The sequence below is a fragment of the Crocuta crocuta genome, unplaced genomic scaffold (assembly GCF_008692635.1).
Source record: "Crocuta crocuta isolate KB4526 unplaced genomic scaffold, BGI_CrCroc_1.0 scaffold811, whole genome shotgun sequence".
In the NCBI taxonomy this organism is placed as follows: domain Eukaryota; kingdom Metazoa; phylum Chordata; class Mammalia; order Carnivora; family Hyaenidae; genus Crocuta; species Crocuta crocuta.
Genome location: NW_027530352.1, coordinates 199366 through 204608, shown reverse-complemented (window position 1 = coordinate 204608; position 5243 = coordinate 199366). Strand labels below are relative to the sequence as shown.

Here is a 5243-nt window from a genome sequence, read left to right as displayed (position 1 = left end):
CAGGCCTCACAGATGGAGAAAGAGCTTCATTACTTTTAGGAAACTGTTTCCGTGAGACTGGGTATGTCAGCGCGCAGGTGGGTGGGCCTCGGGTATCTTCAAGGTGAGGAGAAGGATTTCATTTCAAATCCCCAAGAGCCAAAGCACACACCTCCCTCCCCACACCCCAACTGGGTCTTCTCTTTCGTGAAAACCTAACGTCCTGGAATCCTGGCCCATATCTGCACAGGGTTAGTCATGGGCTACCTCTTTCTAGTCTCACACAGTAATTACACACGAGTGTGTATAGTCCGGAGTCTTGAGTTACAGGTTGGATTGGACACGACATTTCTATTAAAGTTAGCCTTCTCACCACCACTGAGATCAGGCTAGCCATCTTTACCCAGTTTCCCCAGTTTCCTCTACGACTGTTACTGGGCTCTCACTGGCCACTGGTATTTGCTTGGGTTCCACTTGGATTGGTTTCTGTAAAACACACTGCAGCCAACAGTGGTGGGAGCTGCAGAAACAGAGAATTCCTGAGGAAAGAATGATGGTTTGAAGGTGAAACACTACAGTAGTTGATACACGTTAAGAAACTTAACAATTTAAAACAGTTAGAGCAGGTGTGGCCCATGGGAGTGTGATGCAGGAAGGAGAAGGACAGAAGAAGGGCGATGATCACAAAAATTTGACCAAATGGGAAGTAGTCTGAAATAGGAAAGGAGAGGAGAGAGGCCAGCAGCGCCCTCTAGGGTCCCCTTCCTTCCTGGGTCTGAGTCCCTAGAATACTAAACAAGCAGGGCACAGACTTTAAGGTGAGACCAAAGGCAACTGGTGGGAAGCAGAGGGATGGAGGCAGAGGGAGCCGCAGAAAGATCTAGAATAGCGATTCTAGATTCTAGAATCATGGTTCTAGCAAGGCTGGTGTCCCCAGAGGCCTGATGCCTCATGGGGTCCACATGGGGGCCAACAATTCCTGGGAGGGACAGGATTCGTGTGGGGCCTTCCCTTTCAAGGGCAGAACCTACTCGATTTTGATGGACGAATCCAGCACGTGATGTCACCACTACAGATGGCAAAGAGGGCGCTGAATAGGACCTGGGAGCCACCTAGGATCTCTATCCTCACCCAGGTGGAGAGGCTGAAGGCCCACCACAGCAGGGCCGAGCCCGTGAAGGTGCCTACCAGGATGGGGACGCGGTACGGCCTGACTATCCCACACTTCACACAGAAGGGCGCTGACTGGAAGAACGTGAGCGGAAGGCACATGAGTTACAGCTTCTCGCTTCCTTTGGGGTTTCTTCCCATTCTCACATGGCCATGCAAGTCCGACCTCCGCTCGGTCTGCAGGCTTCTCCTGCCTCTCCCCTTGACCTGATCGTCTCCTGTCTCTGTGCCCTGGCCCGCAGGCCGAGAGCCTTCCCTTGGGTGGACCCCTGCACGGCCCCTCACAGCCTTGCTTTGTTACTATGCTTTTCCTGGGTGTCCTGTGTCACCACCTGGGCTGGGGTTCCCTGGAGGACAAGAGCCCTGACTTAGCCCCCTATCACACTTGGCCCAGTGCTGTACACGCAGGGGGAGCTTGGCCAATACCTGAAGACAGAAAGGAAAAAGCAAAACCTAGCATATGCCAACTCCATTCCTCGGTGATGTCAAGAGAAGTTGGGTTTTTCTGATGCTCAGCTCTCGCTGGCGCGGTCATCGCCTCTTGTCCCCTTGTCTTCCTGCTTGGAGTCCCGCTTACCTTTTCTCTTACTTCTTTGAATCTTTCTGTTACAGCTTTCATCCTTCGATTACACTCTGTTTTCTACTGCAGCTCATCCCAACCTCTTCAAGAGCAGAAGCTTGCAGAGCTCTCCTGTGTTCCCATTGGTAGGGACGCTCAGTGACATCACAAGTAGGTGAACTCTACCTTCCTCCTTGCTGCCTCTCTTCTGTTTTAAAAAAAACATAGTGGTGGCACCTGGGTGGCTCAGTCGGTTGAGCATCTGACTTTGACTCAGGTCATGATCTCACAGTTTGTGGATTCAAATGCCACGTCCACAGAACCTGCTTCAGCTCCTCTGTCCTCCACTCTCTCTGCCCCTTCCCGGCTCATGCTTTCTTTCCTCCAAATCAATAAAACATTACCAAAAAACAAAACAAAACAAAACAAAACCCATACCATTTCCCAGGGGTGCCTGGTTGGCTCAGTTGGTGGAGCATGTGACTCTTGATCTTGGGGTTGTGAGTTCAAGCCCCAAGTTGAGTATAGAGATTACTTAAAAAAACCCACTTCCCATACCTCTCCACCCAGCCATGTCTTTGCTTTCCTTGGCACACGTGTACCTCAAAAGTTATGGCTTATGCTCTTAGTTCTAACTTCTAATATTGCCTAGGCAGGATTATTGCATTCCTGTACGAGACTGAAGGGCACATGAGAGAGATAGTCAAGGAAATACCTGGGTAGATATAATTGGAAAACAATTTTGTGCCAAAGGGGCACTGGGTCATACTACGCTCTTCACATCCTTCATAGGAATAATGTTAACTCCTGTGATACCTTTGACCCCGCCCCTACTGTCTAGCACACCGCTTGGCCAATGATGGACACTCTGCAAGTCTGTTGATTAAGGAATTAATGAATAAGTAAATATAAATAATGAGAGGACAAGGCAGAGGGTTGTTAAGGACCTCTCTAGAAGTTTTTAAAATGTAAATTCATGGACGGCTACGACTATCTTTGTCCATTCTAGTCATTTAAGTGTTCTGCGACCCTAACTTATTGTCTGTCACCAGGCAGGCGCTATATAAATATTTCTGGAATGAATGAATGACCTAGGAACAAAAGGCTTATCCTCAGCGTGGAGGGATGAAGCATTGGTCATGTTTACTCAGTTGACCTTTCCTGTTAGGTATATACTTTACCAAAATATTTAAACATTAAGCAGGATGCTTGAGTGTGCGACAGTAATATATTTCTAGCTGAAACTATAGGTCTTTGTATCTATCTGTTGTACAATTAAAAGAAGATAGTCTGATGATGCCATTGGCTGGGGAAAGAAAGGATATTTGTGGCAGGAAATCAGATGTAATTCAACAAGGTAAAGATTGCTTTTGACGACCATGTGCACTTGGAGCTCCAACCCTGAGACTTAGGGAGAGTAGATATTGCAAGGGAATATCTTTAAGTTTCAAGGTTGGCGGGAGCTCCATTGAGAAGAGCTGTTGAAGTCCGGCTCCGGCAGGTCCAGGGGTCCCTGAAGGATGGACGGTGTCGGCGAGAGAGAGAGTGAGAGAGCCCCGGAGATTCTTTCTGATCACCAGGCAGGCATCTCCGTCCTGTCGGTTTTGGTGTCTTTATTTAAAGGTTCAAAAACAATATGAGGTCAGAGAAAGAAGTTCTTTTACAATGGAAGGTCTTTTGCGATGACAATTGCAGAATTATCCCAATCATAGTGAATTTACGACCAAGGAAATAACAGGATGCTCTTATTAAAAAACAGGATAACATATAGGTTCAGTTGTATATAGATAAGCTAGGAATCATTGTGTCTGGCTCTCAAGAGGATGAATATCCTGGTCATAGTGAATTTATGACCAAGGAAATAACAGGATGCTCTTAGTGGAAAACAGGATAACATATAGGTTAAGTTGTATATAGATAAGCTAGGAGTCATTCTGTCTGGCTCTCAAGAGGATGAATGCTTCTGAATTGGTTTGTGTGTGGAAACCATCATGGGGGCCCTAAATGTGTCCGTCTTTGCACCTGGGTTTATGTTTTAGCTGCTCTTATCCATCCTCATCCCAGCTGCCAGGGTAAGGGGGGGTGTTTGTGGAATGTAGGCCTTGAGGAAGGGACTGCCATACATCACCAGTTAGTAAGTTATGTTCTGCCCTTATTTGTACCTTAACTATAAATTAGGTTCTTCTGATATGGGACCAGACTCAATTGCAACTCTTGTTTTCTTAGCCCCCTTTATTATCTAAGTCTTGGATCTGCAAGGCCCATAGAAAGAGCCTTTTGACAATGATCCACAGAGCTTTTATCTAAAATCTCTTTTGTAAAGGCAGGAATAAGCTTTTCCTTATGCGGTATCTGTGTTCAGAATATTGGTCTGATCTGGAATATTGTGAGGCCTGGTCAATACCAGCAGCCTCATTTCCAACATGAGCCAGTAGTAACAGAAGGAGATACCAGTTTTCATTTCTCATGGCAGGAGCTGTGCAAACACTGCCATTTCCTTGCCGTGACTGTCATTCAGAGAGGCCAGTGCGGCTCCCGGCAAAGAGCAACATATTTTCTTAGCTCAGTGGCCCCAGAGAGTGTGATTCTTGAGTGCAGTTCTGTACTGTGGGGTGGGGCCCACAGACAGATTCCAAACTCTTCTCAACCAGAGATCTATAGCTGAGCTGATCTTACAGCAAACAGATTATCACGAGCCACTATTTTCTCAAAGGGTGGTACACAGCTAGTTCCATTCTAGATGCCTTAGGAGAGGTTAATTCATTACCTCCAGTGGGCACCTTAGTCCACTAGGCTGACTTAGGTTAGTCTGAGAAAAGATGGACCACGGCTGAGTCCCCTATGCATTTTCCACTTAAGAAAAGCTTAGGATTTTCTCAGGGTCTCTGTATCTATAAAAAATAATTCTTTGGGTTAGTAGCTTCAGTACACTAGACTTTTCCTCGGGTGTCCCAAACCCCTTTATCCGTCTGGTTGAAGACAGTGGGACATTACTTAGTGCTCTTAAGTTCAGTGGTAACCTTTTATCTGAGTTGGAAGACAGTCTACTTTTAGGGGCAAATACTATTTATAAACTTCAAGAAGACTTCAGGGGCTCTTTTTCCTCCTTTGAACTTGAGACACATAGTACCTTTCACATATGACTCACCATTTTTCTATCTTACACTACAGTTTTTGTTTTGACATATATCGCATACACATGACAAATGGTAATTCAAAACAAAAGAAGAAGAAAGAAGAAAGTGTTGGGGATAGAAATGCCAGCTAACTCTACATAATCTCTCTCCCACATCACCCACCCCCCAGAAAGACCTCACACTCCGGGTGCACACGCACACGCACACACGCACACGCACCCCTAGAGCCAGCCCCTCCTGCCAACTTCTCATCTCACAAGTCTAGCTCTGAGCTCTTTAATCTAGTTAGGTATTTTGAAAAGCTAGTTGAACTCGGCATTGGGAGACCCAGAACTTCGGAGGGCCAGCTCCGGCCTGTTCCGTAGTTTGCCCCAGGCAGCTCCCATCTCACTTCCCAG

The 5243-nt window shown here is 46.6% G+C and overlaps 1 long non-coding RNA gene across 1 annotated transcript in view; it reads right to left on the bottom strand.

Annotated features, from left to right (window-relative positions):
• Window positions 1–284: 284 nt before the first annotated feature.
• LOC144232850 (uncharacterized) overlaps window positions 285–5243 on the bottom strand; it is a 5603-nt gene continuing 644 nt past the window's right edge. Inside the window, exons 2-3 of the long non-coding RNA XR_013335544.1 lie at window positions 1727–1916; window positions 285–518 (exon numbers count right to left, since the gene is read on the bottom strand). This is a non-coding gene — a long non-coding RNA (uncharacterized LOC144232850). The remainder of the gene's footprint in view (window positions 519–1726; window positions 1917–5243) is intronic.